Consider the following 25925-nt stretch of genomic DNA (forward strand, 5'->3'; position numbering starts at 1 on the left):
TTTATTTGAAGCCCTCATAAAGAGAGTATGTCTTGCTTTTTAAAAATATTCCAGTATAACTGATTTGTCTATTTGCTTTGAACTTATTTTAGTATTTGGATTTAGCCTTTGATCATGTAATCAAATTCAAGGTTAAAGAGAGGTCAGGATTTTAAATTTGGGATACAACCCAAGTATTTGGGTTTTCCCCCCAAACACTGTTCCTGAAAGAATGCAGATCACAATTCACTTTTGTTAAATTTATTTAACTGGTTTTTCAGCTGCAACTAAACTGATATGTTACAGAACACCAAATGTACAGATTTTATGGAGTGCTTGCATTGGGGTAGCAACTTTCATCTCCCTGCCAAACTTCTAGTCTCAGTATGGCAACATGTACTGTGGTCCTGTGTTGATGTTGCAGATTTGCCATGCTAGGGTACTTCTGCTTATTTGGGATGCAGAAAGGTATCCTGCTGCCGGAGGGTAGAAGACAAGTGTCCCCAGGCATTATTTGGGAACTGATGACACTCCACACTTCATTTACATGTGCAGCACTATGCATACAACCCCCAGTTGCCATAGGAAGAACTGGCAATGGCACCCCACTCTCAACACTGGATGAAGACGGGAAAAGGAGGAAGAGGAAAAGATGACGGTGATGGTGGTAGCACCTCTGCTTGCTGCCAGATGAAAAAAAAAAAAGGGGGGGGGGGTTAAGGTAGAGAAGAAGGTGGAAGCAGTGATGATAAGGATAAAACTCCTGCACACAGCAGAGGGAGAGGAGACTTCCAAGGGTGGCTCTGAAACAATTCCCAAATGTCTGGTCCGGAGTGATTCTTAGAGTCAAGACCCTGTGGGGTAAAAACTGGTCTGTGCTACAGCAGTTCACTAGAGCATCGTAGTTACAATAGTAATGGGGGAGTGTCAAATATGCTATCCCAGCATGCTCCCGCTATACGATTATCTCACAGGCCCTTATCGCAGCCAGTACTGATACTCACATCCATGCTGAAGGTGAAAAGTAGCATTTTATATTAAGGTGAGTTACAGTTTTCTTTTTTTACTAAAGTACATTTTGGAATAATTCCAAGAGTGAAAAAGATGCTTAAAGTTAACAATTCATGTGAATTTTTCTTGGAAGAGAATGATAGGTGCCTGTTGTTCCCTGCTTACAGATATTTTTGTGGTTTTTAATAGCCTAGATAATTTTTTTTAAAAAAGTCATTGAATTCACATTTTTTTTTGCTGCATTTGCTGCACCAAAGTTAGAGTGAAAGCCCCAGTCAGATCTCTGAGGTTGGAAGAGAATACCATGAGTGATGTAGACTCAGTTATAAATGATGTAGACTTGTTGTCTCGAGGGATATGTTTTCAGTCTGACATCAGTTTCCAGGAACCAGTTTGTAGTCTCACCAGAGTTAAGGCAAATCTATCCAAATGCAGTTTTAAAAGAACAGCTGAATCCATCCTTTTCTGTACAGATATCAACTTCTTAAGAGAAAAAGTGAGGAAAATGTTTTTAAAATTTATAGGCAGCACCATAAGATGTTGGGGTTTCTTGAGTGTTGTGGTTACCTTAGTTCAAGCCTGAAACATTTGGCGAACAAAATATAATCACATTTTGAAGAGGGAGTTGATTTGTGTGCCTTTTATGCTGAAGTCTTATATTTGCTTACCTGGGGGCTCAATGAACTCAGTAAGACTTCTTTTTCAGTAGACATGTAAAGGTTGTGCTGCTACTTGAATTTTTTGTTCAGCCACAAGGGACTGAAACAATTTTATAAAAAGGAAATGTGGGGGCTGATCATGCTTTTGATGCTCTTTGGCCCGGTTTCTGGTTTGAGCTGGATTTCAGGGGTAGTATTTATTTATTAGAATTACAGTAGTTGTAACCTGCTCTTTAGCTGGAAAAAACTGGGAGATTATTATTTTTTAAGTGTGGGCCTTCAGGTTTTCAACCTTAAAAAAGTGGATCAAAGCAGGAATAAATGGGTGGGACAAGAAAATCCAGGCACCAATTCTTAACCTGATTCAGGTCTTAAAATGATTAACTGCAGCGTGGATGTAATAAAGTTAACTGTTGTTGGTCATGTGTCTTAAACTACCGTATATATGTTACTATAAGTCAACCTCAGGTATAAGCCGAGGGCAGGTTAGGGGCCAAAATTATGGAGTCGAGAGTAAAATTTAGGAACATGTAACAAAGGATCTATGAAGCAAAGGAAAACAATGCTAAAGAATGGATGGATGAGAGAGTAGAAGGGGGCCAATGCTTCCAGGACAGATTACACTCTTCCCTTTCATCAGGGGATAGTTTTCTCTCTCTCTCTCTCTCTCTCTCTCTCTCTATATATATATATATATATATATATATATGAATTAAAGTACAGTACATTGACCCATGGATAAATAGAGAGAGAGAGAGACAGAGAAAGAGAGAGTTGATTTGGAAACTTGATTGGTCTCAATCAATGTCTCTAATATTAAGGGAACCTTAGATGAAGATGCAGGGTCAGCCTGAATTGTAAGAAATGTTTCAGTTGTAAATATTGCCATTTGCTGTTAGAAATAGTTTAAACTGCCCTTGCAAAACTGAAAAAAAGCAAAACACCAAGTAACTTATTTCATAACAATCCAATTATTGGCTCAAATCATCTATCAAAATGGATCCTTACCAGTTTTCTAATCTAGATTTCCCATAAAGTCAATTTGGCATAAACACATAGGTCCAACTGCAATTGACAAGACAACATTTGGACGCAGTTCTGACTGCTGAAATTGTTGGCAAAACACTGCCCATTGTAAAATAAAATGAGAACCAAGTACTGTCCATTTGAATAGAAGTGCCAGAAATGAAGACTTCAGTGCTTACCCTAGTGGATTACTTAGTTAAGTGGCTATGTCTAAAAATTAATACAAGATAACAGATATGCTTGATGGTATGTAGAAAGATCTGGAAGGCAAAACCATCCCTCTCTGATTGGAATTTGCACCCTTTTCATTGAAATCTAAATCTCCTCAATAATGCAATTCATTTCTGAATATAAATGAAGTTTGCATTTCTAAAAGAAATGTTATAGTGAGTAACAGTGCTGGTAAGTCTTCTGTACTAGATTCACACTACCACACATTCATTACCCACCAATAAAGTTTTTTATGCACTTTGAGGAGTAGAGGAAACTTTTGGAGCATATTTGTTTTTGTTTTTTACTAATCTATGACCCGTTCCACACGGGCCTTTGCGGCGCCCCCGTCACATGCTAGGGGTTGGCCGAGGACCTAGCGTCCATACCAGCCTCACCCCTAGCACGTGATGGGGGCGTAAAAATGGCCGCGCCCTATACACACGGGTGTGGCCATTTTTACGTGCCAGATGCTTAGCGTCCGCACGTAGCGTCGCAAAAATGATGCGTCGAGTGCGCCATTGGTACCTCGTCGCATCATTTCCGCGACGCAAGAAAAAGCGCCATTTTGGCGCTTCTTTTTAGCTGCGCCGGGAAGCCTCGTGGTTTGGCTCCTGGGGCTTCTCGGTGCAGCTAATGACGGCGCAGGCAGAGCACCGCTTTTCGGCGCTCTGTAACGCGCCTGTGTAAGGATAAAAGGAATCTGAATATGAAGTGGAAGGCATTGAGTACCAGAAAAATAACATGATGTAAAACAAAGAAATGTGCAGTGAAACAAAGAAAATACTATGAGTGCAAGTGTACAGATACAGGTTTGTAAATGGCCTGTATAGGTGGATATAATATATCCAGCATTCATAAATGAAGACTGCAGTGTGTGTGATCAAGTAACTTAAGAGTGTAGTCAAGATGGCAAACATTCCTAATGAGAACAGAGGCACTAAGGTGTTTATCACACTATACTCTTATAGTGCTACTATTCCACTTTGACTGCTCTAGCTGCCTCCTGTTGCATTCTGGGATTGGCAGTTTTAAGGAAGGGTATTTAGAATTCTCAGGCAGAGAACTCTGCCTGAGAATTCTAAATACCCCTCCTTAAAACTGCCAATCCCAGAATGCAACAGGAGGCAGCTAGAGGAGTCAAAGTGGAATAGTAGCACTATAAGAGTATAGTGTGATAAACATCTAAGAGAATCTGCAGCAGTTTGCCTTTGCCTGAGCCTACAGGAAAGGTGGAGGTCCTGCCCTATGCTTCCCTTTCTCTTCTGTGAGTTGAGTGCAAGTTGCATTTTGAACTAAGTTGGAAGCAATAATAATAATAACAACAACAACAATAAATAAAATATTTATTTATATCCCGCCTCTTCCGTTTGGGGATCGAGGCAGGTAACAACAGAGTTTATATGATGCACAATATAAAAACAATAAAACACACAAAACCCTGACCCAACTCTCCCTCCCTATAAAATTAACATAAAACATGATTAAAATATATAACAATACAACACTACAAGATTATTCTTCAATCCGCGAGTGACGAGGAGATATAGTGGGAAGGATGGATAGAATCGGTTCTGGGTAGTTATCGCTCAGGGAAGGCTTGCTGGAAGAGAAAGGTTTTTATCGCTTTTTAAAAAGCCTTCAATGAGGATAATTGGCGAATCTCTTCCGGCAGGTCATTCCAAACTTTAGGCCGAAGCAGAAAAAGACCTCCGGGAGGTCACCGCCAGTCTGGTCTTTTTTGGATGTAAAAGATTTTTCCCGGAGGAACGGAGTGTATGGAAGGATTATATGGGAGGAGGCGTTCCTTTAAGTAGACTGGACCCAGGCCATGTAGGGCTTTGTAGGTAATAACCAACACCTTGTACTGAGCTCGAAAGCTAATAGGCATCCAGTGTAATGACTTTAGAATAGGTGTAATTTGCTCAAACCTAGATTTTCCAGTGACCAGTCTGGCTGCCATGTTTTGTATCAATTGAAGCTTCCGGACATGGCACAAGGGTTGTCCCATGTAGAGCGCATTACAGAAATCAAGACGAGAGGTTACCAGGGCATGTACAACCATTTCTAGGTCCCGCTGCTCCAGGTAAGGGTGCAACTGGCGTATCAGTTGAAGCTGATAATAGGTGCTCCTGGCTGTTGCGTCAATCTGAGAGGACAGATGAAGTGATGAATCCAGGAGCACCCCCAAGCCAAAGAGGAGAATGGGAGAAGATGAGAGAAACAGACGCATTTGCAAAACATCTGAGAATGTGAGACAGCAGATTAAATGGGACTGTTACTGCCAAATCACAACAGTTGGAAGGTAGGGATATAATCTAGAGGAAAGAAGCAATGGGGTTCTCTGTATGGGCCATATGGCCCAGTTCTCCCTAGCCTCACATTGTCAAGTTTAGATTATGCAGCCTGAACCTCCCAATGGGATTTGGCCTGCTGCTGCCAGTACAAACACAGATCCAGAGGATCCAGTCTGATCCTGGGATAAATAACCTTTATCCCAGGGTAAGATAGCCTTTAAAGGTAAAGGCGGTCCATTGACAGGAATATCTAGTCATAGATACTGACTGTAGGGGGCAGTGCTAATCTCAGTTGCTAAGCCAAAGAGCCAGCGTTCTCCAAGAACTACTCTGGTGGTCATGTGTCCAACATGACTGCCCCGAACGTTGTTACTTTCCCACCAAAGTGGTACCTATTTATCTACTTGCATTTGCATGCTTTCCAACTGCTAGATTGCCACCCCTCCCTCCACAAAGTTGTTTCCTTCTCTCTCAATTTTGAAATGGTGGAGGGGGGATCATGGATAGGATTTTTTTTCACCTTCATTCTGGTAAATGTTTTACTGCAGAAATGTCACATGAATTTCTCACCCACCGATTCACTGAAAGGGCATGTAAAGAAAGTAGCGTCTGGGCTGATGCTAAGCTAATTTTCTTTGAAGTTGTCATGCAAATGATGGTGAATGCAGCAGAGGGGTTGAGCATAAGAATGATTTCATATGCCACTAGACTGGGCAACAAAAATATTGTAACTGATTTGATTTACTTACTACTGACTACAGCATCCATTTTGCTTATTTCAATTATTGTTTGTCCTGGTTTCTCTGTAGTTATTACTATTCTCTCTATTTTCTTATTCTGTTTAATCAGCAGTTGATCTCAAGTTCATCTTCAAATAACTTAACAGCTAGGATAGAAGACAGCATATATTTTTAAAAAATCTGTAGGTTACAGTGGTAATAAAAAAGCTTTACCCACAAAAATGACCACCTACTCTTCTTTCTGTTTGCAAAACCAGCTTACTTCAAGTTGTCAGCAGCATGTTACAGACAGCTCAGGGATTTCCCCACCGACCACTTTAAGTGATATTTCCCTTCTAAATATTTCCTGTTTTGTTTTTAATTGTAGCATCCTGGAGAACAGTGAAAGACTTTTAATGCACAGACTTCAGGTAAAAAGTGCTGCAGCAACAAGGAGGGAGAGAAAACCTTACCATTGCACTTTGGAACACTCCTATCATTTGAAGTAAGTAATGGGAAACAATTTGGATATAATGGAGATTACAGTTAATTTGCATTTTGATTTGGTTTTTTTGTGAAGTTGTGCATTCATATTTCTCTCCTGTGCAGGGAGAGAGATTATGGGTAGTGTTAGATTAGATGTGATAGTTGCAGGTCTCTCAGTGTTAAACTTGGAGTTTCCCCAGTTATCTAGGAAGAGGATATGAGGAAGAGGCTCTGTTCTCATGAAAACAGAGGTACAGAACAGAGGTCGAGCAACCTTAGGATCATATCCGCCTGTGTATATCAGTAGTAACTGAGGAGGACTCCAAATTTTGGGTGGATAAAATACGTTTTTTAAAAAATTTAGAAATATGCAAGACTGCAACCAAACATACAGTAGTAATTCAAACAGACACAGCATTCAGTGCTAATGAAAATAAAGGTATGGAAACTGCATAGTGGAAGCTTAGAGGTGCAAAGGGGTGATAATTATCTATCTTGGAGAGGTGACCACAGAAAGTGGGATGTGGCCCAGATTGGGGTGTGAGGGGCACACTACACTCCCTATGCTCTACTGTGTTATCAGAGGGGCTAGATTTTGAGACTGGTATTTATATACCTAACCTCAAGAAATGTGCTGTCTTCTGATGTAACAAAAATTTGATGGTTTTTCCACGGAATTGAAAATGGGACTCCAGAATGGCTGATCGCTTTAACTTCAGTTACAAAACAGAGATTGAATTTAGGACAACCTCAGGAAAGGAGGATAGGGAAGATGCCTGGAAACATGGTAGGGAAGTCAGGAAGAGGTCAGGTCAATTTTTTTGATTAAAATTTCTAAACTTATACATGAGTATATACAATATTCCACTGAATGTATCCGATTGTGCGCTACAGCAGCTAAACCTGCAACTGAGGCTAAGAAGTTTATCGCACAGGTCTTCAGGGCCGTTCTCAGCACGGCCCGGCAGGAAACAGAACGAGTGGGGAACGGATTTTACTGCACACTCCAGTCCCTCACTCATTCTGTCCCCCCTCTGTTCTGTTCCCATTCCGTTCCAGAGGGAACGCTTTTTGAGAACTGTTCTGAACAGTTCTCAAAAATTCCCCCCTCTGGAACGGATTGAGAACGGAAGAGAGGGGGAACGGAACGAATGAGGGACTGGTGTGTGCGGTAAAATCCGTCCCCCACTCGTTCCGTACTCGTTCCTGCTCCTTCCGTTCCGTTCTCAGAATGGACCAAGAGGAACAGTGCGATAAAGTCCTAAGTGTGTATAAAGGAAACAGTATCGCATTTTCTTCATCTTTATTGCTGTCTCTGCTTTACTCTTCTTCTGTTATTTTTGTTCGTTCAGTTTTAGAGTGTAAGTTCTTCAGGCTAGATATTTGTCCTGTCATACACTGTAAAGTGCCAAGTACACTGATGACACTGTATCATTAATGGATTAAATTATAATTTGCTATCAAAATAAATTGCACAACTTTGTCAAAGATGCAGTATGTACACAAACCTACATAGTTCTCTCTCTCTCTCTCTCTCTCTCTCTGTGTGTGTGTGTGTGTGTGTGTGTGTGTGTGTGTGTGTGTGTGTGTATGTGTCTCTGTGTTTAAACATTGTTGGTATCTGGGTTGGACTACTTAGAAACAAATCCAAAAAGCTTAGTAGTGGAATTCCTATATTTTAACCAAAAAGTTACTAAATAGTAAAAAAAAATAATAAAATTAAAAAAACAACTTTTCAGAACACTTCTTCAAAAGAAAGGATAAGCAAAACACCTATGTGGGTTGGGACTGGGGGCTGGATGCTAAGGGAAAGAGAGATTTAATAATAATGCACAATATTGTCATATAGATACTCCAGACCTTTGCAGTCAAAAGTTTCATGCCTATAATATGAAACCTCTGATTCAGAAGGGCTGACGTGTCTAATTGGATACAATATAAGAATTGCTTTTCTGGCTCTGATCTCTGGTAAGCCTTTTTTTGTAACCTGGTTGCTGACAACTTAGACCTTTGTGTAACTGTTTGGAGGAGAACACCTAAAGGGTACTTGGCTTCGCAGTGCAAGTGTTAAGAATTCTGAGATTTCAATGAAAATTGATGGATTTAAATTGTATGTTGTTCTCCAGTGGTGTTGCCATTGTAATCGTTTTATTGAAATATCAACATTCTTTCAGAACTTAGAGTTCTCATTGTTAGGTTTTATAATTTGGCTGGTGTAGTGCTATTCATGACAGAGGTTTTAACTGACATGATTAAAACAAAATAGAGTCCCTTTTCTGCACTGTGGCTCTGAATGACACTGGAATATTTGAATAGTACCATAATTAGCAGCTGCATGACTCACACTACTTACACTACATTGTGCTATTTTTGTTTTGTAATTAAAAACAAAAAAAGGCAACACCATATGAATTGTAATGGAAGGCATCACCCTTTTCACCCTGCTTTTCATTTTCCAGCCTTTTACTTTTTTGCATTGTAAAAATTGGGGACCTCTGCAGAGGGATGGTCCCATTATTTCGACAGATCAGTCACTCTTCATTGAGTCCCCAACATCCTTCCCAGCTAGCAAGGTAGTATAAGTTATACTTATATATTCATTAAAATATTTATGTCTAAAGATCTCACTTAGCTCTCACCTTTTCATTTAGTCCTGGTAAAGGAAAAGATTGGGTAACTAAACATAACTGATGTCTCTTTTGCAGACCTTGAAGCTCTGTTTCTAGTGACTCTACCACTCCACAAGCCCCACAGGGTATCAGCTGCCATTGTATCTCTTTAGTATGTGCTCTGAGGAGGTGAGACACTTGTAACTTGCAGTCTTGTACCAATCAGAAGACCCATTTAGAGAGTTGTTGGGTGGACACTTGCTGACCATGCCTTCAACCACTATAGGAGATAAATAATCTATGCTTCACATAGGCCCTTTCCAGATGGGCCTTTTAGTATGTATTGTGTACGTACTAGGGTTACCTGGGGGCATCTCTTTCAGATGCCCCCAACCCTAGTACATACACAGTACGTACAAAATGGCAGCGCCCATTCTACATGGGCACTGCCATTAGGATGTCACAAATGCGCCGCCTCCAAACGGGGCGGTGCAGATGTGATGACCTGGCGCTCTTTCCGCAGCACAGGAAGGAGCTCCAAAATGGAGCTCCTTCCTTCATTTGTGTTGCTGGCGCAGCCTTTACACGGCTGCACCGGCGACACAAAAGAGAAAGGGACCGAGTGGCCCCTTTCTCTTTTCCCCGCCGCTGTTGGGGTGTCCTTGGGGCTTGAAGCCCCAAGGACAACACTTTCCAGGCTGCGGGAAGCGGCCTTTTGCCGCTTCCCGCGGCCTGGAAAAGCGGCAGATCAGGGCCTCAGGGCTGCCGCTATGGCAGCTGAGGCCCCGATCTGTCGGGGAAAGGGGCGGGTACAGGCCAACCCAAAGGGTCAGTCTGTAAACCACCATAGTTAGCTAAAATGTGTTGAACATCTAAGGAGTGGTGAGACTTCTCTAATGCCATTGATTAGAGAAGGGAGGTAAAACTATACCCTGACTGAGATGGAATTGAGACACCACCTCGGGTAGGAATGAAGCATCTGGATGCAGTACAACTTTCTCACGATAGAAAGAAAGAGATGGTTCATCACATCTAAGCACAGTGAGTTCTCCTGTTTACTTTGCAGACATGATGGCCACTAGGAAAACCATCTTTAATGTGAGGAGTGTTTCATCCACAGTTACAAGAGGTTCAAATGGCTTAAGAGAATAATTGTGACAATGCTAAGGAAAGGGACCAAGATGGTGTTGGTGTCTTAACAGGTGGTTATACATGATGTAAACTCTTTAAGAATCTCTTCACAGCAAGCTTCAAGACCAAAATTGTAGATGAAGATTATCTTGGCTGGTGTGCCACAGTAACAGTCAGATATACTTTAATAGATGAAAATGCAAGTCTCTGGTCATGCGCAAGTAGTGTAACTCTGTGGTCAGTATAGGAGATAGAATTGTTCTGATCTGGAAGTGGCAAAAGAACAAAAGCTTTTCCACTTACAGTTGAATGGCTTCCTGGTAGATTCTTTGTGTGAAGCTGCCAGGATAGATGAGAAATGAGAGGAAGTAATGGTATTATCCTCTATGCAGTCATTTGGAGGTCTGGATGCAGAACCTGCCCATTGAAGTGGGACAGAAGATCTAGAAATGGGTGAAGCTTGTTGTGATTGTTCTCTGATAGATGACGGAGATATACAAACCAGGCTTGCCTGAGCCAATATGGTGTTATCACAATGACATTGGTTTTGTCCCTGCTGCGTTTCACTACTACCTTCCCTGGTAGAGGCAATGGTAGAAACATATATATCAAGCATCCTTTCCATTTCTGAAGAAATGCCTATCTAAGGATTCAAGACTGCCTGCTCTTAAGCAATACCAAGGACTTTTCTTGTCACACACACACACACACACACACAAACACACACACACACACACACACACACACACACACACTTAGACTAGCCCTGGAATACAAAAAATAAAACTGGAGAACCATTGAATTTTCTTTAATGATGTTGACATATAGTGTATTCATATAATGTGATCAGTGCTTATTGTTTTACAGTAGTCAACTGATGTATCTCATCTGCAGCTGTTTGCTTTTTTCCTCCTTACTGATGGGATTCTCCCCTCCTATTTTTGGAGCAGGGGCTATATATGTTCATTACCATACTCTGGGTATATTTCGGATCATACTTTTGAGATTTTCCAGTTTGTTTATACTGTCTGCAAATGCTATACTGTATTACTGCTTTGTGTACAATGGGCCCTTGGTATCTGCTGGAGTTTGATTCCAGGACTCTCTATGGATAACAAAATCCATGGATGTTCAAATCCCATTAAATACGATGACATAGAAAAATGGTGTCTCTTATATAAAATGGCAAAATTGGTCGTTGCTTTTTGGAATTTATATATATTTTAAAAATTCAATAATAATAATAATAATAATAATAATTATTATTATTATTATTCCTATCCCACTTCTCCGATAGGTGTGAATGGTTGAATCTGTGAATAAAGAATCAATTGATATGGAGGGCCAACTGAATATGGTCCTCGTTTTTGTCCAGTAAAACAAAACAAAACAAAAAAAGCAACAGACCAGACAAAGAGCCAAACCTATCCATTCTGCTAATTACCCTGTTAATTCAGTTAGCTACTAATTCACTTTATCTACTAAAAGCTACTTTATGAACAATTAATTTTCCTACTTGTCATTTGCTACACATATTCACATTTTGTTTCATGGGGGTGGAGTTACAGCAGACATTAAAAAGGACAAAAACAGGAAGAAATATACATTTAATTTCTATTCAACATAAGGTTTATTTGACCAAGGCTGTTTTCAGGTAGTTTTTAAATATTTCTGATCTGTTAAGATGAAGGTGCTGACTCTTTTTCCTTAAGAGCTTTTCAAGTTAAAATTGATGAGATCATGCTAAATGGGAAACTTGTGAGTTGGAGAGATGACATCAGTTTTGGGAAAATTAACTAATATGTTGACAATTCTATTATGACAAAGGTCTTTTCTTAGATTTCTTAACCATTGCACTCAGTTTGAGTATTTAATGTGTTTTCTGAAGGCTGATGCAAGACTGAAAAACTTGCATACAGCCAAAGATAGCAAGAGCTCAGCCAAGCAGAGCCTCTCTTTGGAAGAGATGGATCCCTTTATGTCATCTAAACAGAATGGTTTCTGATCCTTTTCCCCAGTTCTTATTCTTAAGACTCATAACTGATTTCTAGCTGAAATATTGTTTGAGGCAATTGCTTTATTTCCACACAAAACTCCTAGAATCATAGAATCATAGAGTTGGAAGAAACCACAAGGGCCATCCAGTCCAACCCTCTGCCATGCAGGAATACACAATCAAAGCACTCCCAACAGATTGCCAGTCACCCTCTGTTTAAAAACCTCTTCTGTAGCTTAAGTTTGTTTCTGTTACATATTTCATTTTGACAGATTTGTACTGGGTTATCAGTGTTGTTTGGCAGATGGAGGGAAAAACTTTAGCAGAGTTTCTCCTGTCCACTCTCTTTTATCTTGCAAACTAGGGTTGTGTACAAATGGAGTATTTATTCATTGAATAGCATGGAAAACATGCCACTTTTAGCATTCCTATAATATAAATAGGGCAAAATGGTTTTTTTGGAGTGATATAGAGAAAAGACATCATCTGTAATGGCATGAAATAACAGAATGCCAAGTACAGTTTCTAGAGTTTCACTGTGTGTGGTTTTTTTTTATATGCATACACAACCATTGCATTATTTCAGTAATGTCCTGAATGAATGGAAGCTTGGAGACTGGACAGACTTTATTATGTTTCTGATTTTTCCCCCCACAAGACACAGATGGAGGAAATGTACTACTTTGGACATTAAACATTTTGAGTATTAATAAAAAGGTTTTCCTTTTTCCTTTTTCCTTTTTTTTGCAAGTGGTCACAGTGCATTTAATTCTGCCACATCCACCTAGTTTTTCTTAAACATGCAGTTTAGTTCCTAGGGGCGTTTTAGTTTTCTCACGTAATGATAAAAGAGCTAGCATCTCTCTCCGCAATAAGCTTTGCTATTCACAAAGAGAAATATATTAGGAAGAACTGAGCCCTTCATATTTTATTTCTTTTGGCAATTGTTTTGTTGTACAGTTAGCCCTCCGTTTTTGCAGGGGATCTATTCCGGACTCCCCTGCAAAACGGGAGGCTTGCACATATTCAAACCCCATGGACTTGAATGGGGCATGTGCCATGTGTACGCCTGTGTGTGCACAGGGGGGGCTTGTGCCCCATTAAAAATAGCAGTGGTCGCCCCTCCATGGATTTCCAAGGTCGCAGATCTGAGATCCATGAGTTAGGAGTTTGTACAGTTCAAAGATATAGCCGTATTAGTCTGTAGAATCAGTAGACTGAAGTCTACGAAAGCTCATGCTGCCAACAACTTTCTTTCAATTAGTCTCAAAGGTGCTACGAGATTTCTCTACATACTCTTTTGTTGTACGTGCATCTTTCCAGTTGTTTGTGGCTTTTGTTAATTAAAAAGAAAAATACCCAGGCTTCTATGGACATAACAGAATTGTTCATTTGTTTATACTGTATTAGTTTATGTTAGTTCAGAAAAGACTTGGTGGAGAAATAGAATTGGGACTTGGTACATAGCTGGAACAATGTGATTACAGCATTGTGGCATGTTGCTTCAGTGAGGTAAACATCATATTTTAGAAGCTGTAATAACTCTTGAGTACAGTGTCTTGGTATAAAAGTGTCTTAGGTAGTAGATAAATGTCAGTGTTTCCAGCATATTTTGGAAGGGCATGGTATACCTTGGCAAGGCAGTTTGTCCTCATCTGTTCTTCTGTACTGTTCTGAGTATTGGTAAAATCTTGAAGTGCATCTATTACCACTTGTGAAACAGAGAGGAGATGTGGGCAAATATGTTCTCACATCACCATTGATATGGAATAGCATACAATATAACGATAGTGATATTATTCATTGGTAGTGCATAACTACTGCAGCTGCACAGTAGTTCTTTTAAATGTGTGAGGGTGACTGATAAGTGTTCTGCAAGTGTTTACATGACCAACAAGAGAAAAAAAAAAAGATTGCTCACACACTTATTTTGCCACTGGCTGCCTCTGTGTTCTGTTGAGGCCACAGAACCTGCCTGTGTATGTCTGTTTTCTGGGAATGTGTCATTAGATAAGATTTAGCTTTGAATTTTACTTAGTATTCAGCCTACGTGTAAGTGTAGATGACTTGGAAGCTGAAGTAACATTTGTCTACTGTGCCTATAACTGCAAGAAGGTGAAGTGTTTTGACATATGTTCTCCCAAAAACTCTGGAAGGTTTCCAAACATTTCTTTAATCTGTATGCATAGTCTATCAAAAAGGGTTATATGAGCATGAGCAAAGACAACAGGTTTCTTCCTCTCACATTTTAAAGGCTATTTATCATTGGGGTTCCTGAACAAAACAGTCACTGTAAGATAGATCTAGTCTCTATTTTATTTATTTGTAACATTTAATATACAAGGTATTGTTTTATACATATATATTTTTAAAAAAATCAGAGTAGTTATGGAGATAACTTTCACCTACATAGTACTGGAAATGGAAAAGGATAGAAGTTGTTCAACTAGACTGGATTGTTTGGTCTGACATGTACCCACAGAAGATGCTTCAGTGTCAGTTGTAAAACCCTGAAGCAAGGTACAAGACCAACTAAATTAGAGCTTTGCACTTGGTAATTATGGAAGCATGTCTGGGCTGTCAGTGAAATTGTATCCCCATCATATTTTATCTTGTGTGTATACCACTTCTAAAATTTTCCCTTCAGAGAAAGCAATATGTTATCCTTACCACATATAAGAAGACTTTCTCAGAGGAAAACAAGATATAGTTATTTGCTCCTTTTTTTAATGGATAGGCATGCATTTCTGGTATTGTAATGGAGGGCACATGGGGTAGTTCAGGCATAACACCATACCATTGTGCCTCAGTTTTGCCTATTTCTTCCTTAACATTGTGAGTTCCTTCTTCCGGTTTGAGGGGGTACCAGAATTTTTGAACTTCAGACAAAGAGAAAATTATGGTTAGCCTCAAACCAGAAAAAAAATCAGGGAGTAAATTGCTCTGGAAGAAGGAGGAGGAAGGAATGCTCAGGCTGGAAGGCTCATGCACATAGCATGAAACCATGGTTTGATGATAATCTGACCCAACCCATAGACTGGGAACAGTTAATAATCAACGTAGGCATTCATTAGCATTACTGTTTCTCTTTTTCTTTAGAAATGACTGGGAAGAAGATACATCAAAATAAAATAAATACATTGAATTTGCCATATTGGTAGTTACAATGAAATATGTGTTTCTTGTTGCATTAAATTATTTTTACATGTGTTTGTTGTTGAGGAATGGGCAGCATATTATTGAATACTTTTTAAGCAGACTTCTTATGTATTTCCCATGGATTGACCACATTGGTAGTCCATGCCACCAACATTTCATTAAAAAGTAACCATTTTTCAGTTCTTCTAATCACAAAACCTTATTTGGTCTGTCTTGCAATTTCAGAGAGCTTTGTGGTACTGAAGGACACTTTTGGTGGTATCTTACATCATAGATCTGCCTACAGTTAAGGCTGGGTTTTGGTGGAGAGCAATGACAGCAGGTGGAGGATTTGACCCTTTGAATGGTTGTTATGGTGGTGGGTCAGTGCAGCCCTCTGACACCATGGAATCATGTGGCCCTCCAGATGTTATTATTCCACATCCTTCCCTGTGCTGACCAGGACTGCTGGAATGTGTTGATTAACAAAATATGGAGGGCCACATGATTCCTATCCCAGATGTAAGAGGAAAACTATTTGTTCAGGGATCTATAAAGTCACCCCACCTCTTTTTTTCCCGTCATATTTTGGAACATTTTAATGAAGAACTGCCAAAAAAAAAAAAAAAAAAAAAAAAAAAAAAAAAAAACCCAAAACTGCACAGTTTTATTTTTTAGACTCATTCTAATTAATGATGAGAAACTTTGCTAGTATTCTTTGCATACCTAGTCTACATCTAATTTCAAGGGACAGGAGAGGAAACATTTGACATGCCAAGAGGGGTTCTCTTGCTGTTCTGCATAGCATTAAAGAGTTCAGGTATGAGGCATGTTGTTGGCATATCACAGTTGCATTTTCCCTGTACCACTTTCTCTATCTCCTGGCCTTAAAGTGTTAAAGGAAAGCATGTTGTTCAGTAGTACAGCCAACTTGGGAGACGGAATGGGAGAGATGTACATTTTGCCATTATCAAGAAACAATTACTATCTGATAGATGAGTGGCAAATAACACGCCTTGCTTGATTGTTTACTATATAAATCTGTTTTCCACTGTGTGGTGATGATGGTGTTTCTTGTTTAGTTTTACAGTTCTGTAGCAAATGACTGCACAGTTTGAAAGCTTGAGGGTGGTATTTGCAACTAGGAGATTAAAATATAGCTGACCCTTGGTATCTGTGGGGGCTCCATTTTGGAGAATAAGTTTTGGAGCCCCATCCCCCAGCCTAGCACCTGGGACAGAGCCTCTGGGCTCCAAAACTCAAGTCCTGGCGCTGGTTTCCTCCAGCCAATGGGGCTCTGGGACTTGATTCTCTGGGGCACAGAGCTAGTTTGTGCTATGATATATATAGTTGATGGACAATGCACCACAGATAGGCTTTTTAATGTTGCATAAAGATTATTAGGAGTCCTGGTTTTTGCTACAGAACTGTAAAATTAAGGCACTTAATTTGAGTCTGCTGTGAAAAAAAATCATGCTATCTTCTTTGATTTTATAGCTGTTATTAAGTCACCAACAGTATATATATATTTGAAAAAACAACAACAACCTGAAAGCCCTGAAGACAAATATGTTTGGAATCAAATACTGTTAAACCGTTTTCTCAGCTGGCTATCAGCCAAGGTGTTCTGCATCCTTCTTTTGCATTGATAGCATCACAAATACCTAAAGGGCTGAAAAACAGTTTTTGAGATCCATTCAGTCTTTTGCATTTATATCACGATAAGCAGTGGCAGCAGAAAAACAAAGGCAGGAATCTGAGTCTTGGAAAGGAACACAAATAAGATATGAGTTCATTTAAATCAGTGGTGGGAATCATGCAGCCTTCCAGATATTGTTGTTGTTCAGCTCCCAGCATTCATCTCCAGTGGTTATGTCAGTTAGGGTTACTGGGACTTGTAGTCAAGTGAGAAGATTTTCACTCTGATTTTGAGAAATAAATAAAATGACTATAACTTGAATTTACTTGATGCCACAATTAGAGTGTTAGACTTGGGATATGTAGATTCAAGTCTTCACTGAGCCATTAAACTCACTAAGTGAAGGGCCAGTCTCTCTTTCTGAGCTTACTCTATCTCAATTGCTTTTTAATGTTATACTAATGTATTATTATTATTATTATTATTATTATTGCATTATTTTTAAACTTACTGTTTTAATGTTTTTTTTTCTTTCTTTCATGCTGGTCTATTCTATTCTATTCTATTCTAGTGCTGTTCTGTGGATAAAGTGGGATTGAAGACAACTGTGTAGCTGCCTTGAGCTCACTGGAGGAAAATTTAATGTAAATTCTACTTAAATAAGTAAAAGCTGCTTGGATGCAGCTCACAGGAAAGCTTTATAAGAACTCAGTGCCAATGATGCTTACTTGTTCTCTGTTTCTAAAATGTGGGAAGGAATTGGGGAATTTTTTTGGCAGGTAAAGACTTTATCACACTGATAGGATTATCTTCAGGCTTGGCCACTATATGATGCAATTAATAACTTCTACATACATGGTTTGTTTTTATTTTTGCTGTGCCTGTATTGTTATACTCTCTCTTTTTATTTTTCTATTCTGGCATGGTAGCTATATTTCATTTTTGTCCTCTAACTCCTTCTTTGCCATAGTCTTTCACAACGCAGCAATATGATGTATACTTTCTGAATCACTTTCATATGTGTATCTACAATCCTGGTGCTTGTGCCAGCATAGCACAGCCATGATCTTTGGTTCCTAGTAACCATTTAGAAACAGTAGCACTAGAACAACATAGCAACAATATGGAGTACAGTACAACTAACTTATCTTGCAGGGTACTTTAAAGTGAGATAAAATATTTAAAAGTGCTATGAAAAAAGTCAATGTAAAGGTTATCAACAAGTAGAGTATGTTTCCCTGTCTGCATAAGTCATAATTCTCGTATTGGTAGCTTTAATTTTTTTTTAATGAAATATGTCTTTGGCTCTTGTAAATGTGGAGGTATGAAGCAAAATATGCAGCTTCTGTTTCACATGCTTGTTTTTAAAGCAGTTTTGCTTTTAGCCAATGGATGAAATTGCAATAATTATTGATATATCCACTGTCTGGAGAAGGAATTTCCAGGTTCATTATAAAGATGTTTTTCTTTTTCTTTTTGCCTTCTTTCTTGTTCTTAGGAGATTAATGGGAAATGTCTCAGTTGTTCTTGGAGTTCTTAGAATTTTTCATGAAAAAAAAAGTTTTGTTCAAGTTCAGGATGGCTCTTGTGAGCAAGCCATCTGTTCTGCCTTTATGTTTAATTCTCAGGATCTACTAATAATTCTGTAAGCCTCTACGTGTGATGGAATAAAACTAAGCATCAAAACATACATGTGTCAAAAATGTGAAGCTGTGATCTGTGCACACATATCACAATATCACTTTTATGCACTCCCCCTGTCAGGAAAAAAAAAGATTGTTACCATCATGCTGCATGTGATTAATGTTAACGGCTTCTTTGTAAACCAAAAAAGAAGCTTCAGTTTTCAGGCAGAACTTTGATAATAAAACAGTAAATCTAACTTTATGATGACAAACCATTTGAGATTTGTTTCTGTGGCTGGTTGTGTCAGCAGAATTTCTCCAGAGTTTTCATTAACCTGAACTTCCCCCAAGGATTACTTTGAATAAGTTGCTCTTAAATGCCACAGAATCTCTCAGGGGCAGACACTTGCTTTGTTTTGCTGTACTGCTTTCTCAAGTGGCTGCTCTGAACCTTCCAGCTTCTTTGATTTGACCCTGGTTCTTACGCTGGCAAGCAATCAAACATGTGTAATTTACTACAGTTCTGCTTCACCAACTTTTGGAAGACAGGAGGACAGTAAATACAGTCTGACTTGCCAGGATTCAAGGAATATTCCCTTGGTATGTTCATGCCTTTTATAGCTCATCACAAACCATCACCCAGTGTACCTTCTGAGAATTTCTTCAGTTGAATGAACAGACAAGCCTGCCTGGGATTCCATACCTCAAATAGCAGTGGGTAGATCAGAGGCTACAAACTGATCCTACATCAGCCACAAAGGATAGGAAGTGCAAGTAAACCCCTGCCTATAAACTATTGCCCTTTCCTTTGTACATTTGGAAAATGTTTTCAGGGAAGTGACTGCCAAATGGCTAATAGAGGATGATTTTGGAATTAAATAAGAGGTAGTAAATCTTTGGCATTGTCATCATCCTGGAAGCTGGCAGTTTTAAATATTTCCCATCCCTGCCAAAAGCAAATGATTTTTGTGATGTTGGATGCAAATGCAAAATGTGCAAATCTGAAAGTCCCCAAGAAGCTTGGAAGTTGTCTGTCTTGTAGTCTTGATTGAATATTATAAACACACAATTATGACAAACACGCTCTCGCATGCCCTTTTCTCCATCAGTTTTAAATCCATGCATAGGTATGGAAGGTTGAATTGCAACCAGAGCACAGCAGAGGTAGCACAGGCAACATAGTACTCATACTGTCACTAATACTGTAATGGGAACATTAATAGGAAATGTCTCATTTGTTACCCCTGAAAATAAATTAAATTATCCAAATTGTGTAAAAGTGTAACCCAACACAAATAAATTAAGTACAGTGAGTGCATAGTAATAAAGCATTAGAAATGAATGAATGAATGAATCTTTATTTGTATACCGCTATTCCCATGATCACAGCGGTTTACAACAGTAATAAAAACATACCGAAACTACAAAATCTAATAGAAAGAAATCCCCCCCCCCATTAAACAATACAGTACAGCAATAAAATATCCATCATTCAATCACAGTTAAAACAGTTAAAAACCAAAGCACCAATTACATCCAATCCAATACAGCAACACAAGGGGAGAAGAATGGAATTAGGGAACATGGAGGAAAGCTTGACAAAAGAGGTGAGTCTTTAGATTTTCCTGAAAGACTCTAGGGAGGGGGCTGAGCGGAACTCGTCAGGCGGAGAGTTCCAGGTCTGTGGGGCCGAAGCAGAAAAAGCCGTATGTGCAGACACCACATATCTCGTGTCAGGGACTCTCAAAAGTTGTTTCCTGCCCGACCTGAGAGTGCGGGGCGGATTATATGGAGAGAGGCGGTCCTCCAAGTACCCTGGGCCCAAGCCATTTAGAGCTTTATAGGTAAAAACCAACACCTTGTATTGCGCCCGGAAGCAGATTGGCAGCCAATGAAGATCTTTCAATACCGGTGTTATATGGCTGGCTCTGGAGTTGCCAGTGACCAGCCTAGCTGCCATATTCTGGACCAATTGTAGCTTCCGAGTTTGGTACAAGGGTTGCCCCATGTAGAATGCATTACAGAAGTCGAGTCGAGAGGTTACCAGTGCATGTACCACTGTTTCAAGGTCTCCCCGGCCCAGGAAGGGTCGCAGCTGGCGTATCAGCCGAAGCTGATAACAGGCACTTCTAACTGTCGCAGCCACCTGAGAAGTCAGGTGAAGCGACGAGTCCAGAAGCACACCCAGACTGCGAACTGTGTCCTTCACGGGGAGTGTGACCCGATTTAGGACAGGTGGAAAAATTTCTATCCCCGGACCAGGGGAACCTATCACAAGTACTTCCGTTTTCTCTGAATTCAGGCTGAGTCTATTTTCCCTCATCCAGCCCATTACCAACTCCAGACAGGCATTGCGCGGAGAGATGCCATCCCTAGTCACTGCATCAGTCGGAGACACAGAGAAGACTATTTGGGTGTCATCAGCGTACTGATAACACCGCGCCCCGTGTCTCCGGATGATCTCTCCCAGCGGCTTCATGTAAATGTTAAATAGCATAGGGGACAAGATCGCTCCCTGAGGGACCCCAGATGTAAGGGCCCTCTTATCGGAGTGACAGTCCCCCAGCTCCACCATCTGGAATCTACCCGAGAGGTAGGAACGGAACCACTGCAGAGCAGTGCCCCCGATACCCAACTCCCCTAGGCGATCCAGAAGGATACCATGGTCGATGGTATCGAAGGCCGCTGAGATGTCCAAAAGCACTAACAGGGACATGCTACCCCTGTCCATGCCCAGACGGAGATCATTGACTAAGGCGACCATGGCAGTCTCAACCCCATAGCCCGCCCGGAAGCCGGTTTGAAATGGGTCTAGAAAATCCGTATCCTCCAAGATCCCCTGCAGCTGGGAGGCAACCGCTTTCTCGATCACCTTTCCTAGAAATGGCAGCAGTGAAACAGGCCGATAATTATTTCGAATTAGGGGGTCAAGGGAGGGCTTTTTTAATAGAGGTTTTACAATGACCGTTTTTAGACTGGATGGAAATCGGCCCTCCTTGAGAGATGAATTGACAATTCGGCGCAACATCTCTGTTACCGCCGTTCCCCCTTGAACTGCCAGCCATGAAGGACAGGGATCGAGAGAGCACGTTGTCGTCCTAACGCTACTGAGGATCTTGTCCACATCCTCGGTACTTTATAGACTCAAAATGATCCAGTACAACTGAGTCCACGGAAGCTCTGGACGCCTCTACTCTCGATTCTGAACAAATAACGGCGTCAAGAAAGTTTGGGAATTCCAGTTTAGCAGAGGGAATAGCATAGCATGGCTCACCCATGAAATGCACTGGGTAACCTTAAGCAAGTCACATGCTCTCAGCCTGAGCAAAAGGCAATGGCAAACCTTCTCTAAACAAAACCTGCCAAGAAAATTGGGTGCACATTTTCACTTACATCAAAGAATTAACACACTTCCTGTGTAATTGCTGCTGGTTGACCAATGCCCTCACAAGATGGCCCATAATATATGTGTGTGTACACATGTGCACCTGCTTTCAGGTTACCTGTTGACTTATGGTGACCCCATGATTTTCATAGGGGTTGCTAGGCGTTAATTATTCAGATATAGTTTGTTTAAACAGATCTTACTGTGTGTATCAAAGTATCTGGAATTTAAATAAATGGAATTATAAAATATTTGAAGGGGAAAGTCACTAGAGTTAAGGGAAAGTGCACATCCCACTGTTATAGAGAACTGCCTAGAAACGTCACCTTTGTGGACCACAGTTTCCTGGTCCATATTAAGAAATTGCTTTTCATGAGGAAACATTGCAGAAGGAAGTATTGAATGCCTCCTTCTACAACAACCAAAACAATCATAGAATCATATAATCATAGAGTTGGAAGAGACTGCAAGGGCCATCCAGTCCAACCCCCTGCAGGAAATCTCAATCAAAGCATACCTTACAGATGGCCATCCAGCTTCTACTTCCAAGGAAGGAGACTCCACTACAGCCGAAGGAGTGTGTTCCACTGTGAAACAGCCCTTACTGTCAGGAAGTTCCTCCTAATGTTGAGGTGGAATCTCTTTTCCTGGAGCTTGCATCCATGGTTCTGGGTCCTGTTCTCTGGAGCAGCAGAAAACAAGCTTGCTCCCTCCTCAATATGACATTCCTTCAAACATTTAAACAGGGCTATCATATCACCTTTTAACTGTCTCTTCTCCAGGCTAAACATCAATTCTGGCCAGAGAGCTCAGAGATATCACATTCAGAATCAGAACGATTCTTCTGTCATTCATTCACTGCCCCATGGATGGAGTAAAAAGTCTGAGGTCCAAAACACACTGCAGAAATAATCCAGTTTGAGACTGCTTTTACTGCCTTGGCTCAGTGCTAGGGAATTATGGGAAGTCCATTTTGAGAAACATTTAGCCTTCTGTGTCAAATAGCTCTGGTGCCACAATAAACTACAATTCCCAGGATTCCGTAGCACTGAGCCAGGGCAATTAAAACAGTCACAAACTGGGTTATTTCTGGAGTGTTTGGACCATTTAAGACCTTAAACAATTTGTGATGATCATAGTTCAGTTGTATGGCTGAAATAATATACATTTTTACAGATGCGTTATTCAGAAAACAAAACGTTTTCTTGTTTTTTCCCTCTTCTTTTTATGAAATTATACTTGTAATATGTGCAAAGTTGGTGTTCCATTTAGTAACACTTCTGTGGTACTCTGTTGGCTAACTTCTTTGGTTTCATTCTTTAAAATTGATAGTGGTTGTGCTCACATGCCGTGACAAGCCAAAATCCCAGAGAATCCTGGCTTATTTTTCTTTCCACCCACAGGAGCAACTAAATTAAACAGAACTAGAAAACCAAAGCTTACTATTATGTCTGAACCAGGACATTTGGCTTTTTGCTGTTAAGCAAGTCGTCATAAACATAGTGGCAATGCTTGGCGTCAAATTCTGATTTCTTAGGTGTCAAACTTGGAGCTCAAGTTCAGACACAACACTAAGCATTTGGATTCCTGACAGTTCTGATTGCTTTAGCTCCTTCTATGAGTGGGAGCCAAACAAGAGCAATCTGACACTATGTACCAGAACTGTTACTTGTGAACAATAGGTCAGAATTCTCTAGAATTATGACTTATAACATGTAAACGCACTTCAAAGTTATATTTCCATGATTTGCTTCCTTTTCAGTGTATCATTTAGAAACATTTTCCTATGGATTCCATAATTCCAAATCAAGAACATAGTGAGTAGAATTGTTTTTTTTGCAATAACTGGTAGCTTGAATTGGCAGCAAATTACATTTATACCAAAATGATGGCTTTGCATTGGATTCTTACCACTTATCCAAATTATGCTCCTTAGAGTTATAATTGAGGCTGTCATGCTATGTCTTAATTGCATAGCAATACCACTGAATGTCGTTCTGAGAGTATGTGGACAGAATCTGTAGTGATTTCAGAATAATGGTATGCAATTCTTTGACAAGCTAATTTGATTTTTTCATAATATGTAGCAGACTTGAAGTTTCAGATTAAAAGTATTCTACTGACTTTATATGGAAGAGTCATTATATACATTTTAATCATAAATTATAAATATTTGTGCTATACGCCATCCTGCATCATCTGACGGCATGTCAATTGTATACATGTAGACAAGTGAGTGTAGTTTGGCGTTATCTAAGTATCTGGCTATGCATGTGTTTAGTTCTCAATGTTTTATGGGTGGATTTGCCATTTTCAGGCACAATGAAGCCATTGTTGTCTGCTTTTAAAACCTGCTGACTGCAGCAGAATTTTTCCATTTATGCCAATGGAAAGTTAGAGTAAGGTGGCCATCTCTGTGGTACGCTGTTGGTTAACTGCTTTGTTTCTATTTTTAAATATAGTAGTGGCTGGCCTGATAATACAGCAGTTTGTTTGGTTACCTATGATAAGGAAGCAGCCACTCCCAGGTGGTAAGTCTTCCCTTCAGTGCTGAAGGGAGACAGCATCATGCAAAACTGCCACATCATTAGCCTTTATTTAAATGACATTAGCACAGAACAGCTCTGTTCAGTGAAAAGTGTAGGTCTGCAGCTTCACTTATACCACTAGTCTTTGCAGTACTCTTGTTGAAAATCAAGGGAAAAATTATTTCTGTCTTCCCTGCTTTGTAGCCTGCATGCCATCATTTCTCCCCCAGGGGGGAGATGCTATCCTGTTTGCAGGCACCAGTAGTGTCCTTTTGCAACAGGACTGTGCAATGGAAGCTGACTGCAAAGATGTATTTTTGCTACTGGTTAAATCTCTTAAACCCCCCTCCCCCCCAGCAAAAGCTGATCAAGTTAAAGTTGCTCAAAAGGTGCAGTGGCTTTCTTTTGCATCAGTGACCAAGAGTTACACTGACCCATGGGAAAGCAAGGTTTAGGACACACACAGTATATCTGCTTATGCTGCAGTTTCCATGCTTAAAATGGGTAGCAAGTTATATTAGACAATACTGTCAAAATCTTTATTACAGATATTGACAACTAAGAGTAGTCTTCCCCGCTCCAAAAAAAGGTGTGTTTTCCCCCCTGGTGTATTGCAGTAAAAACAACAAAGAATCAAGAGTTGGAGACATATGGATGTATTTTTAATCACATTTAACTTGTATAACAGGGATATTAAACATGTAGGTTTCCAAATGCTGATGGAATGCAACTTACAATTCCTGACCTTTGCCCATGTTGACTCAGATTATTGGGAACTGAAGTTCAGCATAATTTAGAGGGCCACATTCGCCTCATTCTGGTTGTATAGGAAGAACGAACTCTCTATAAAGACTGTCTTTTAGATTCAGAGTGAGTGGCCAACTGCCCATATTCTGCAGGTTACATATACACTCTCCCATTCAACCTTGAGAAGTCATATCTCCTACCCACAGCCAAATTAAGAAAATACGTTTTGTTTTGTTTTACTGAAAAAGGCTTATATCACTTCTGGCTTTGGGGAAAAAAAGGGTTCTGCCCCCCAGGCCTATATATGCCTGCCTGAAGTCCACTGGCGAGGGTTGGGGGATCTCTTCCACTTCGTGAAAATGTGGGAGAGAGCCTTCTTTGCTGTGCCACCCTGACTTGACATGCTCTCTCACTGAAGGCCTGATTAGACCAATGCTGGCTTCATTCTGGCACCACACTAAAATTGGGCTTTGGGCCCTAAAGGAGTTCTTCCAAAATGTACATGTACATGGTTTAAGATACTTTAATCTTTTAAACTATTTAACCCACTTACATTGTTTAATATGATTTTAAATTATTTTAATTGGTTTGCATTTAATTTTTCTGCTATTAAATTACAGTTGTCCCTCCACATCTGCGGCTTTGACTTTTGCAGATTTGATTATTCATGGATTTGATTAATACGTTATCTCTAGGAATCTCTTGGTCTTCCAGTGTGACTCTGCTGGAAGTTGACCACA

General features: G+C 40.0%; 1 protein-coding gene across 9 annotated transcripts in view; it reads left to right on the forward strand.

The window, feature by feature from the left end:
• ATXN1 (ataxin 1) overlaps window positions 1-25925 on the forward strand; it is a 291552-nt gene that overhangs the window by 80822 nt on the left and 184805 nt on the right. For 8 of the 9 annotated variants that reach the window (XR_016280568.1, XM_089516778.1, XM_089516780.1 and 5 more), the window contains exon 4: window positions 6290-6406. The exons of the other annotated variant lie outside the window; for it this stretch is intronic. The gene's annotated coding sequence lies outside the window, so the exon portion shown is untranslated. The remainder of the gene's footprint in view (window positions 1-6289; window positions 6407-25925) is intronic. 9 annotated transcript variants of the gene reach the window in all.

The sequence above is a fragment of the Sceloporus occidentalis genome, unplaced genomic scaffold, assembly GCF_023333645.1.
Source record: "Sceloporus occidentalis isolate IW3139 unplaced genomic scaffold, rSceOcc1.0.p SCAF_3, whole genome shotgun sequence".
Classification (NCBI taxonomy): Eukaryota; Metazoa; Chordata; class Lepidosauria; order Squamata; family Phrynosomatidae; genus Sceloporus; species Sceloporus occidentalis.